At 38.9% G+C, this 14,070-nt stretch overlaps 1 pseudogene; it reads left to right on the top strand.

Moving 5' to 3' along the window:
• The first annotated feature begins 4,429 nt into the window (after positions 1-4,429).
• Positions 4,430-14,070, top strand: part of LOC118978727 (keratin, type II cytoskeletal 7-like) — a 98,303-nt pseudogene continuing 88,662 nt past the window's right edge.

The raw sequence follows: 14,070 nt of genomic DNA on the forward strand, positions 1-14,070 counted from the left end.
AATGGATACCCTCTGGCTTCACAGCCTCTAGCTCACAGAATTAAGGACTTGGAAAAGCATTTCACAGAATGTGGATGTCACCTCAATGAACTATCCAGAATATTTCCCAGAACATTGGCACACAAAGTCATTGTTCTCTCAGATGCTATCTATTTACTATAACAGGCTATTTTTTATTATCTAACTGTCACCGTTTTTCTTGTTGAAGGACTGACATGGGAAAAGCTTCTGCATCACAGCTGTGATCCCTGTCTGGGGTTTTGACTTGAGTATCCAGTTAGGTGTTTGGTGCCATTTACTCAGATGTGACATACCGACATAGAAGCCTGTATGGAGTCAGGAATACATAATTTCATTTTGAACATGTAGATTTTGAAAAGCCTTTTATATAGTGGAGAGGCTCGGTGAGCAATTTTATGTATCAATATGGTTTATTCTTTAAATTTAACAAATAGGTGTCCAACATATGCCTGACACTATTCTTACAGCAATACACAGTGATACAAGTACATTCAACTTACAGACATTAGACAACATTACAAGATATTGAAATAACTTTGTGTCTTCAAAATTATAATGTCTGTAAGAATTTCACATTACATATAATATAAATGCACTGTAATGTGGGATTTTACTGTAATTTATAATTTTCTTCCTGAGCTTTATTCATAAATATTTCTTGTTTATATATCAGTTTAGGGCTTCATAGAACATTTTTGATTCTCTAAAATATATTTAACAATATATAGTTTGATTTACTGTTTCCAATAACTGTTTAAAAGCCATTTTGAGAAATTTTCATGAGAAACTCCTGATAAAACAGCTGAAACTAAGATGTGCAACTGGCTGGTTTGGTTGTCCCTCTTCAGCATCCCCTGTCCTGCTCAGCAGGAAGTGTGGCTCCGCAATGGAAGGTAAGGAAATTCAGCTACCTTCAGCATGTGTTTATTTTCTGATTTGTCATTCTTTATGAAGATTTATAGGTCAGGAAGTGAATCAATTAGTGCTCACATTCTTTATTTTGATGATATAATGATACAGACACTCCATCACTCTAAGTGGGAGTGGGTCAAAGAGATAATGGAAAGGGAAGAATTCCAAGTATGGAGTGCTTATTCAACTGTGTTACCTCCTATAAAAATTTCCAACAACTCTGGACAGGGGCAACCACTTTAAAATGTATACGTTTGTGAAAAGTTAAGATTTGCAGCTTAAAATACTGGTGTCTTTGCAAATGTGGTAAATTGTACTTAAGGATTTATTTTAAAAATAAAGCAAACACATAAAAGATAACACATATATATCTGGCACATAATATGGGAAGCAGATAAAGACAAAATAAGGGTCTGACTGCCACCTATGCTTTTAACACTCAAGTGAGGATATGTTTTTATTATTGATATTTTAGAGAGAAAGGAGGGGAAAGGGAGAGAGGGAAATATTGATGTGAGAGCAAAACATCCATTGGTTTCTTCCATATGCACGCTGACCAAGGATCTAACCCTCAACCTAGGTATGTGCCCTGACCAGGAAGGAATCAAACCTGCAGTCATTGTTGCTATAAGGGACAATGACCAACCAACTTAGCCACCCAGCTAAGGCTGACTCCCACTTTTATAAACATTAGAAGTAAACAAAAATTATACATTTACATTATATGTTTCATATAATGTGTTATATGTTTATATATGTTTTCCTAGAGAAAATCATATTAGGGGTTTTGTTATACTAGTTTTTATTAAGTACTCTTCAAGGTTAGAAAATATAGATGCTTTAAAGATAAACCTATAATTTTAAAATATCTCAAAAAATTGTTATTTCTTTCCATTCACATTTTCAAAATTTCCCCCATACTAGTATAATAGCTGCCATATTGGTCTCTCTTCTAATTTTTTCTTTTTAACTCATCATTCACGCTATACCAGATACCATAATAAAATTATATGTGGTCACATAAGTTGGTCATATAAATTTGTTATTTATAATAAATATGCAATGTATTCGTGTTTACATAACTAACTAAAAATACACACACACACACACACACACACACACATACACACACAGAGTCCCTGGGTGCCAGGCCAATCACAACCCACTAACAGATTGAGAAAAATTTTGTTAATTTCCATAATCTTTTGTGGATTTTCTAATTCCTTCTGTTTTAGTGAATCTTGATCTTGTATTGATATCAAATTCAGTTATTCTATTGCGTCACTTGATTCTTCTTTATGGTTTGTGTTTAGGGCACTGCTTAAAATGTCTACTACTTCTTGGTTGCTCCTTCATATTCAAAAATAAAAACATTCCCTGATTGATTTAAGTAGTTAGAGGAACTTCTTTTCTTCTCTTCTCTTCTCTCTGGAGCTGTCTTGCATGAGTGGGCAGTGCCTTCCACGAGGGTTAAATCACAGCAATGGTCCCCAATCCCCAGGCTGCAGACCAGTGCCAGTCTGGGGCCTGTTAGGAATCAGGCTGCAGAGCAGGGAGTGGGCCAGCCAGGGAAGCTTCGTTTGCATTACCACCTGACCTCTGCCTCCTGTCCCCCATCCTCCCCGCACTCTGTCCACGGAAAATTTTTCTTTCCAGGAAACCAGTCCCTGGTGCCACAAAGGTTGGGGACTGCTGATTTAGAAGACCAAGTGCACTGACATGTAGCTTCAACAGAGGGGCGGGGGAGATGCTGAACCACCCTGTGTAGGTAAAACAATATTTCTCTCAAATTTTTGCATTACAGTACCTTGACCATTGATCAGAACTGCATTACTTTCCCTTGCTTATGTTTCTCCTGTCATTTTTGAAGGACCATGTTGTCATCAAATTAAAATTATTCAGTTCATTGATTAATTACTTGGATTGTTTTTTAATGTCCAAGCCCTGTCTTATTTTTTATAGCAAATTAACTCTCATTTAATATAACTTTACTGTTTTGATACTGCCCAGACCCCTGGAGTGAGGGAGGGGGTCACAGGAAACTCAAGAGGTGGTGGGACTGAAGCCATATCATGGCACATGCTAGATTTCCCTACCCCTGGGTAGAGGGTAAATGAACCAGCGCAGCAGCATTGTGTTACCCTGGCAAACACGCTAGCGGGGTAGGCGGTGGCAGAGAAAAACATTGCATGGAGTTTGTGCAGGCGGGTGAGGGTAACTGACAGAGGAGAAAGCCCTCCTACTCCTTTCCAGAATGTGGGGGAAGGGTGTTGTGCTAACCTGCCACTCTAGCCTGGTAAAAGGACAGATTGGCTGGGAAGTTCGATGCTTCTGGAACGCATAAAATTTGGGGCACAGATATTTAAGTGAAGGGAAGGGAGAGGCTCGGTCCTTCTCTTTCCCTTGCTCACCCACTCCAGTCAGCTCTTGGCAAGGCCAAAACCTGCACTGGACCATGACCCAGGGACATGAGCCCTGGCAGTGGCCTGCAGGATACCATGGCTGGTTCCAATATCATGCCCCTTCTCTTGCACTTAGTTCAGCACATGGATATAAAGGCCAGCACTCTCACTGGCCTGAGGGCTGTAAGCAGCCGCCAGCATTGGGCCCAGTGAACTGAGCACCTGCATAACCTAATGAAGCAGTTGGCAGTGGCATTGAGCCCTGGAGTTTGAAACATCTGTGGTATGGCAATGGCGGTGAGGGACCCACAGGTGCACACTTCAAGGAGGAAGCTTGAAAGAGAGTCTGCCTGGCAGCCATGTACTCCAAAGGAGGGATAAGAATAGAGGAATCTCTGGGCTTGATTTCGAGTTCCAGTCTTCTAGGAAACAAATGTGTTTTTTCTGTATTTTATAGAAGAGGGAACCCAGATCCAGGGAGTTCCTTCTCCCTCAAACTGCTCAGCCTTTTAATGAAGACCTTTTTCCTCCCCACCAAACTTTGTTTTATGCCTGTGTTTAGCAGCCGATCCCCACTTCTGGTCCATACCAGTTTGGCAACCCACATGGGACTCTGTGGACCTTAGTCAGATCCCAGCTGCCTGAAGCAGGTGAACCCCAAGAATGTAACTGTGTGGGTTTCCCAATCTCAGGGAACTACCCTGCACCCCTGGTCAAGGCTCCAGTAGCTGGGATTACCAGATGATGGAAGAAAAGAGGTTTGGGGAAGAAAGGGACCCCAAGACTGGGTGAGTCAAATAGGCATGCACTGTGGGGACTGAGCACTCTGTCTCATGGGTCCAGATAGAGCCACCGTGGTACCACTTGGTGAGCCACACCTGCCATCCGGGCTATAAGCTACGTAGGCACTGCACCATTTGAGCTCCAGGGAACTTAGCAGGCTGACTATGTGCCATTCTGACTATGTGCCACACCCGCCATTCTGACTATGTGCCACACCAGACAGGTTTTCTGCACAACTGAGATTTGATGGGGGCAGCTCTGATTTGGAGGACTACTAATTGGGGTCTGAGGGAGAGCATTTAAGTGCACAAATGGGATCCACAGGGGATCCTGATCATGCTCCGGAGGCCCTGAGCCAGTATGAAATGGGGACCATTCTGGAATCCATGAACAGAGGCCTGGATGAAAACTGTCTGACTTCTGGTGGGCCACCGAGGAAAAAGGTCTGGGAAGGAGACAGACTTGAGGATTCGGGTGAGAGTCACCCGAATTTTGAATGGCCACTGTTTGGGTGCCACTATTTGGCACTGCAGCCCCACACAAGTGTCCCCAGGAAAGCCATGTGACTAGAACTGGATGAGAACTGTCTGAGTTCTGGGGGGTAATCTTATGGGGGCCACGATTTGCAATACGAATTGGCAAAAAATGGGTTCCTAAAACTCGCTTGTAAAATAAAGTTGTAGGTTCAGGTTTTGCCAGTATGTTACCAGTTTGCCTACATTCTTTTGATCATAGTTTTGATTCTGTACATTCAGACCATTAGGAGAAGTTTGTGCAACAACTGGAGTGAACCACTGTGTGAAATTTTAGTGGGCTGGGGTAGGTACAACCATTATGCAACGTCTGAGAAGAAATTGCTGTTCTGTTGTAACATGGCTTGGCCTATGTGTATTTTAGACCATGGGGAAAAATGGCCCGTAAATGGTTCCTTAGATTATTATATCATTATGAAGTTGGAACTAGATTGCCAGTGGTTGGAAAAGTGGGAGAAAAGCCCATAGATCCAGGCATTCAGGTCATCGCACAATAGAATTTTTGCATGACCCGTGCTTCAAAAATTTACAAAATAAGTTTACAAATATAGGGACTTTTAGGTGCCTCTTGTAGAGTTAGATTATGGTCCTTCCCATTGTTAAAAGAAAAGGATTAAAAATGAGTTATGGTTATTTGTGAATTAATGAGAAAGTCTGTGAAAGTTTTAGAAAGGTACATAGAAAGTTTCTGAAAGTTACAAAAAGGTTTGTGAAGGTTGTAAAAGGTGTAAAAGGTTGGGAAAATTTTAAACTTAAAAAAAAGAAACCTCAGCTCATGGTTACAATTATTCTTTGTTTACTTTCTTATCCTTTAGGAACTTGGTTTGAACTGTGCTACTTTATATGCACTAAAAATCTGCTTTGTGCCATTTGGTGCCAGTTGGTGTTTTGAATAATGAGAACTCATGTCTCTGTCATTTGGGGCATTGTGCCACCTGGTGCTGGTTGGTGTACTGGCTGGCATGAAAGCATGTCTCTGCTGTTTGGGACTTTTGTGCCATTTGACCTGATAAAGGTCACTTGGGATACTGGTTAGGATATCAGTTGGTGGGAGACAAGATTCTAAGACTAGTTCCAGTTCCCCCCTTTTAGGAACTTTGTCTTTACTCTAAATTTTGTTTTTGTGTCTACTTTGAAAGCAAATTAAAATTTGTAAGTATTAAAAATTCACATTACATTGGGGAAAATTGTATGGTTTTATAAAGAAAAGGCATAAGGCATAAAAATACAGTTTGGGTAAATATTTGAAGGACAGAGATTTTCTTTTCTTGCCTTGTATTTTTTTCCTACCTGATGCCTCCAAAATTTGGCACTCCTAATGAGTGATGGAAAAAAGTTTATTTGCATAAAACCAGTAAGACCAGTGTTTAATTGTGGTTTCTTAAGCAAGACTCTGACTGGAATGTCATACCTAAAGGATGCTTGCCTGGACTCTGGTTATTACCAGAAAACCTTGAGAAACTAAATTGACTTTGGACGCTAACAAAAGGCCACCGGGGAAATGGCCTGATACCTTATTTGGTCATTGATTCATAAAAGTCTTTCAGATGAAGTTACTCTCCTAAAAGATGACATGGGAGCAAACTTAAGGCACTTTGGGAACCTCCAGGACTTGAGGAATATAGGAATACAGGTAGGACAGGCAAAGCTGTATGGCAGTTGTGGGACTTGACTTCTGTGCCCTAAAAGGCTGACTAAAGCTCAGTCTAAAGGTTCCTTGTAAAAATTCCAGCAAAATATATATAAAAATTATATATAATTAATTTCTGTTCCTGTTGTTTTTATGCAAATAAGCAGACAAAATAAAAAAAACTCGCCATCTCTTTGATGACAATGAGAGTAATCTTAAAAAAGTTTCAAAAAATCGCAATGCTCGGTTATGGATATTGGACTCTAGTGAAGATAACTGTCTTCAAAGTTTTATTTTCACTTGGAAATTGAAAAAATTCCATATTTGCCGTGTAAATTTTACATCAGCACCTAAAACATCACCAGAAATGTTCCATTTACAAACCAGAATGATTTGTCAAATTGTCCTTATTTAATGTCATTTCAGCCAAGGCCTTACAACTGGACATCTTCTCAAGTGAGAGTCTTGCACACTCAAATAGTGGGATATATGTAAATTAACATTTATTATCTTTCTTCTATTTTCATAAGATGTATACCTATGACCTCATTACCTGAATACGGGTTTACACAATCCAGGCTTTCCTTTAGAATCCCATCTATATTGCTGCTGCCCCCTGAGACTCAACTGTTTGCCCGGACTGGATGGTGGAGTGAATAAAGCATGAGGCAGTCTATCAGCTTCACCTAAAACTACTTTCCTTTTCTGCCTTAATGACACAGACAAAAAAAAGGCCCACGGTTCTTTAGAGGGAGGGAACCTTAGAATGTTGCTCTCAGCCTAATTTAAACTAAATACAGTGGACAAAAGGGCTTCAGCGACTATGACACTTATTAAACACCTTCTTAGAAGGAAACCTCTCCTTTCTTAACGTAGACGCATAGAATCATTCCCAACCTTTCTGTGGTTCTGACTATGATTTCTAACTTTCTTGCCAAATTTGTCACAAGGATGTGACAAATACAAGGATGCATACTTGTCCAGCCATGCCATCCTTTGGATAATGTGTTTCTGCTTCCCAGAGACAGCCAACTGACCTGGACTTTACAAAGTTCTCCTCCCTCATATAAAGACCTCCCTTCTCTCCAGAGCCCCTGAATTTTTGTTCTCTGGATCTGTGGATAGTCTGGATATGCACATAGCCAAGAAAAAGTAGCAAGCAAAAAAAATAAGCCGTTTGCTCATTTGCCTTTGTAAAATTACAAAGGTTCAGAAGTGTTAAAGGGGATGAATGATACCAGTGCCTGCCCGGGTCCCCAGAGTAAAGGCGGGGTCCCATGAATACCAGAGGCAACAGGACTGAAACTGCAGCATGGTACATAGCAGATTCCCTACCGCCGGCTAATGGATGAACTGACTATCGAGGCAGCGTCATGTTCTCCCAGCAACTGAGCTAGCCAGTGCGTGGTGACAGAGGGAGACTTTGCACGGATTTTGCACAGACTGGCCCAGTTCATAGATGGAGGAATTAAACCTTCCTACTCCCTTCTAGAACTCGGGGGCAGGGGAGTTGCAAACCTGCCAGCCCAGCAAAAAGACGTACTGACTAGGGAACTTGGATGCTTTTAGAGCACATGGAATTTTGGGCCCAGAGATTTAAACAAGGGTAGGGCAGAAACTAGGCTCTTCTCCTTCCCCTCATGTGTCTTGTCCACAGTTGGCTTCTACCTAGGCTGAGTCTCATGTGCTGGGCCTTGCCCTGAGGACATGTGCTTAGATGGCAGCCCACGGGACACTGAAGCTCCATGCCACAAGGACAGTCCCAGACTGTGCCCCTATTCTTGCTGTGAGTTCAGGGCATGGATGCATAGGCCAAAATACTCACTGGCTCAGAGGGGGTGGACAACCTTGGGCACAGGGCTCCTACACGACTGACTGCAGCATTTGGCAGCGACCCCAGGTTCCTGGAGTGGAGATGGCTGTGGCATGGCGATGCAGTGTTGGCCTCACGTGCACACACTCCAGGGGAAAAAAACTGAAGCCAAAAGGCAGTCTGTTTAGCAACCTTATATACAGGGGAGATTTTTAGGCTTGGTTTTAGATTTCAATCTTCTTGGAAACAAGTTTTTTTTTTTTTGTGAGAGAGGAGCCCACGTCCAGGGATCCCTCTGCTCCCTCAAATTGTGCAACCTCTTAATAAAGACCTTTTTCTTTCCCCACCAACTCTGTTTTATGCCTGCATTCATGGGCAGGCACCTGAACCCCAGTTCTGTTCAGTAGCATCTCTTTATGAAGGATCTTACTTATCTCTGGGGAGTTTTTCTCTGCTTTTATTTCCTCATTGATGAAATACCCCCAAATTCTTATCCACTTAAAGTCCTTCCAGTTTTTAGCAGTCTTCAACTGGATATTCCATATGGTTGTTTTCACCTACCAGCATCACCCGAGGCCCATTCAGGAGGGAACCACAGCTTTCTTTTACAGCTCATGATCTTTACTCAGAAGTACTCTGGTTTTCCTGTCTATGATACACTACTAACTCTCATTTTTCTAGCTCCCAACTTTGGTTCCTCCTCTCTTTGCTGCCTTGCCTTCATATTCCAGTCACAATATCTTATTATTGTCATTTCAACCTTGATTGAAAGTCTTTCTATAGTTTCCTTATGTAAAATGTTACTGACTACCTTTGGTCAGTGTCTTATTGCCAACCACTTATAGCTGATATTTTGTTTAAGTTAATTTCTGTCCTGCAAGCTGGGGCTATTCAGTGGCATCAATTGCACCATTCTAGGGAGACATGTACCATGTAAATATAATTAAGTAGTCTTTATTCAGCAAAATTCTAAAACACCATAGTTGCTATAACAGTGTTTATTCAGATGCACTGATTTTATGGAAATAATATTGCTTACGCTATCTTCATAAATGCTCACTTCACTCAGTAAATCCTTATGGCATTATTTGATTTTTATTGATTTTTAGATGCCAGAATACAATTATAAACTCTGGTGCTAATGTTGAAAGTCATTCCTAATCTTACCTGGAAGTCAAGAGTCACTGAGCATTTCAATTTCACTAGAGAAGTAAAAGCTCAGAAAGAGATTGCAGGTGAGGAGATATCATCACACACACACACACACACACACACACACACACACAAAATACCCCCACAAGAATAATATAGTTATTTAGTTATTATAGTTATTTAGTAATAGTTATTGATAGATTCTAGAGTAACTGAGGGACAGCCGAATCTTAAAATGGAAAATTTTGCTAAGATATTAATAAAATATGATTGATTTGTGAAGTGAAGGAAAATATCTTTTCCAAAGAAAATGTAATGTAAATGAGAAAAGGAATTGAAAAAAAGAAAAAACTTGAGCTGTTCAATATATTATGAGTTAAATTGAACTCATTGCATTCATGCACATTTAGAAATAGATAAAATTAACCTATTTTTCTGTGATATTTATCTTGCAGCTTGAAATGTCTGTCAGTCTTAAGCATTTAAATATTATAATCAAATTAAATAGAGATTGTCAGTGATTATAGTCAGCCAGAACTCAGTATGTATTAGAATAAATTCAAGGATTATTAACCTCTATCCCATAATTTTATTTCTTAAACTTTCCAAGTAATTCCCATACATTGAATAGAAATCAACACTTCTGATTATGTATTGTTGCCTTGAATTTTTTTCTCTTTTTTTGTGGTGTGCTCCCACCCACAAGGAAAAGGGTGAATGTACTGTAAGAATTTGCAAATTTCCCAGAGGTGGTCCTGAATTATAATTGCTTGCCCATCCATAAAATGGTAATATGATTCTTTTGGTAGTATAAAAACTGGAGTGGCATATTCAATTTTACACATAAGATTTTAATCAGTTCATAATGTGCCTCAATTGTCTTCAAGGATAATTTTGTTTTTCTCTCCAGGAGTGACGGCTTCGTGTAAAAAGCCTTAGGCACAAAAATCACTTTGAAGTGCTTTGGACTGCTTTCAGGATCTGCTGTGACTCTTTTTGTGATATAGTGACACCAGCATTTTATATTTTGATATTTATTCAAAGAAAAAGGTAATTTTCAAAGCTAAGTAAACAATTATATTGTTAACAGTGAAACAGTTTCAGATGTTAGACCTCAGGTCTTAATTCTGGCTAAGAAAGAATTAAGAGCTATTACTCAAATACAAGCAAAAATTTACTTAGAATGCCACAGAGCTAGAAGTGAGCCAGCTGGGCTGCATGGACTCGAGAAATGAGTTACAGAGACAAAAGAAGTGTCCTTGGAGCTTAGGAGAAAGAAGGCAAAGAAAACAGGCCCCGGGGGAAGGAGAAGGAGAAAGGTGAAAGCACGCTCCAGAGGGAGAGAAAAAAGCATGTTGAGTCCTTCACCTTAAGGATGTCTTAGGGGAGGATCTTAACAGAATAGTCATGAGCTCTCCAGGTATGTCTCCTTAGGGCATAATCTCCAATAATCGGTCAGCGCCAGGGCAGGGGGTCATTAGTCACGGCAGCTGGTCCTGATGACAGCTGGCATCGTTTCATTAGTTCTGCTTTTGTTTGTTTGTTTGTTTGTTTGTTTTTGTCTGTGTCTAGAGCTGAAACACAACCAAAGCCTAAAGGTTGTCTCGAGTTTGACCAAACCACTGTCTCTGTGATTTACCGACCCATGGTTATTTTTCTGATTATTTGATGTAGGCCAGAAACACACTGCACTGAGGCCTTAACGTTTAAGGGACTGGCCCTGGGAGGGAGTCACAGAGACTATTCTCTGGCTCCCTTCACCTCCTCTAAAGGGGTCTGCCACAGGACAAAGGACAAACCAGGGGAAGAAAGATCAGGAAAAGATCCAAACCGCACTGACTAACAATATGAAAAGTTGGAGGCTTAAACCGCATGACCGGCAATGTTGTGAGGGAGGAGAGATCACCTTGGAGGCAAGGATCCCCCCAGCAATACTTGCATTCTCCATTTCATTCATTTCTAGGCACCCAGGGCTTGCCATCCTGGTGAACTCTGGGGCCTGGCCTGTCCTTCCTACTCTGCTCGCGCCTGCCTAACTGCCCACACCAACACCATTAATTTGTCAACATTTATGAAAAAACCAAAAACATCTGTATATACTTCACGTCCTTTTAAAACTGTAAAATGGGGGAACAAATAAAGAAGATGCTATATTAACCAAACCTAGTTTATAAAACTGATAACACATAAAAAGCTTTTTTCAAGCTTGGAAATATTTATGCTGTTACTTTTCACTTTTCAAATATGCCTTATTAAATACATAAATTGTCTATTTTACATTGAACAAGAGTTTTTTACATTTAAAATTTGAGGAAGTATACCTTGTCAAAATTCATGAAACAATCATTGCTGAGGTGGCAAGAAATGTAATACTGTTTAATTCAAATATGTCAGTGCAATAAACTACTAGGCTGATTTCCTATGAAATGCAAGACTTATTATAAGTTATTGGACTTATAGTATTTTACATGAAGTAGGTAGGTAAATAAGTCTGAAAATGTAAAGATAGAATGCATTTTTAAGTTTTCTAAGTGCTTTTCTCATATCTGCCGCAAATTGAGCAAGTGAGAAAAATACAAAAATAATTACTGTTTACAAACATAGTTTATGGTACTGTGCTGGCTACTCTGGGGCTTACCAAGAAGCAAGGGGTTGATTGTTATTAAGAAGTTAACGATGTTGATAGAAAAATATGTGAGCAAACTTTAATTATTGTATAATTCATGGGGATTTTTGTCATATGAAACATACAAATAGAAGTCCTATAGAAAAAGGATGCATTTTAAAGACTGGTCAGAGCCCAAGCTCCGCCCATCACTCTGAATTAAAGACAGCTAGTTCTGATTGATAAAGTTTCAGCTTGAATTATATCCCCTTAATAGATCTTCTTGACTACAAATTGTCCACAATAATATTTTTTTACTTCTGAATCCCTAAATCACTTAGTTATCAAACTGTATACATGTGTGTAACATATGGAGTTACATATAGTATTTTATCATTATTCATGTTTTTATAGATGCATCAGTTTTAATTTAATTGCAATATTCTCACAGTAAAGACCTTCAATACTACCCTCATATTTGCCCATAACTCATCATTACTTATATGTAGTAGGCACTCAGTAAATGTTTGTTGATTAAACACAGCATATTTGGAGTATAATAGATGAAGTTTTTGGTACGTACCCTTTTCAAAGACACTTTAACTAGCATAGGAGTCTCATGTACCACATGAATCCTCAGACACAGATAATTAGACATAACCTTTGGGCAAAGAAACCCTAGTCATTCCAATAACTTCTGGCATGTAAGAAGACAACTCATAAAAGTCTATCTTTTGAGAATATAAGCTAATCAACACAGAAAGGGTGAATATTAGTAGTGACCTGATGAGTCATAATGAGGAACTGAAGATTGCCCACACTGAGCCAAAGTTAAATACCTACATAAAGGGAGTAGTTGAGAGAAAAAGGAAGAAGAAAACGGATTTGAATGACCAGGGAGCCCCAGAGAAATACTCTGTCTCCGGTACTGAAGGCTTTTGAGAGAACAGCCCTCAGTTTGCAAAAATTAACCTGTGTTTCCTTTTCTGCCTGAGGAAATGAAAGACAGATCAGACTATGTTACGTTAATTTGAAGAGAAAAAAATCCCTTCAAGGGATTTTGATGAGTGGACCTGGAATATTTGAGAATCATTATGTGAGAATCATTGCTGAAATATATAAAAATTAATGTGATTTCTTACACCTCATTGCTTAATTCACCAGAGCAGATAAATAAGGTGGGGCAGCTTCTTTTCTTACTGGAAAATATATATATATATATAAATGTAAAACAGACATATTAAAACCTCTGTTTGTTGATCTATTTTAGATTAATAAGTGTCACTTTTAATTAAATTTATATATACCAAATTAAATTGTAGAAATATTTCAATAAATAAAATTACATTAAATGTACAGAGTCACACACCTTACTAAGTCATTGTCACTGGTTATCTACTACTTTAAGCTGAATAACAAAATCATCACATGTGCTTCAGATAGCTTTTGAAGTACAGTTTGAACCCTGACTATTCCAAATGAAATGCGTAAGATTCATTAGCATTCTGTGTGGGTTTTCTTTTTTTGTGAAAGAATGTATTTATTTTACTTGTCTTGACAGTTTTCTCACAACTGCTGAATCAATCTGTGGACCAGTTTGACACCAAACCAGGATATTACTGATTCAGTAGCATTTAGATGACAAATATGTTCTTTGATAAAAGTCATAAGATGAATTACGTATTTTTTAAAAAGTTAAGATGTTGTTAATACAATTCCAAAAGAAGTATCGGAATATGTTGAATTAGTTTAAGCTGAAAATGCTATTTCCAACATTTATGTTCAAGGTAATGTTCAGTTTATTAAACAAACCACTGGCAATACTGTGCCAAGAAGAGTCACTTAACGTGATACAATTTTCAATTTAATTCTGAAAATATTTATTGGGCAATTACAAAGGGCTACATTAGACTCAGTTAAGAAGACAAAATGAAAAATACAGGTTTCTGTCTTATATTCTCTAAAAAATAGAGCAAGTAGAGAAGTTTGTAGTTATTATCTTTAGAATTAGGTACAGACATCTTTCCTGAATTGCTATTATAATTTTCAAGGTATCAGCCACATTTGTCAGAACTGTGATTATCTATTTCTTCTCCTAAAAAGTCAATTATAGGAACTGGTTCAATAAGCTAATTCTGTTGTGGTTGTTATTAAAGGGTCAAATCCAGGAAAAGTTGTGATTAAAAAAAAAGCCAACTCTAAAAACCAGGGATTCTTAC

Source organism: Sturnira hondurensis, unplaced genomic scaffold, assembly GCF_014824575.4.
Source record: "Sturnira hondurensis isolate 20B ecotype Veracruz unplaced genomic scaffold, ASM1482457v3 Scaffold0022136, whole genome shotgun sequence".
Lineage (NCBI taxonomy): Eukaryota > Metazoa > Chordata > Mammalia > Chiroptera > Phyllostomidae > Sturnira > Sturnira hondurensis.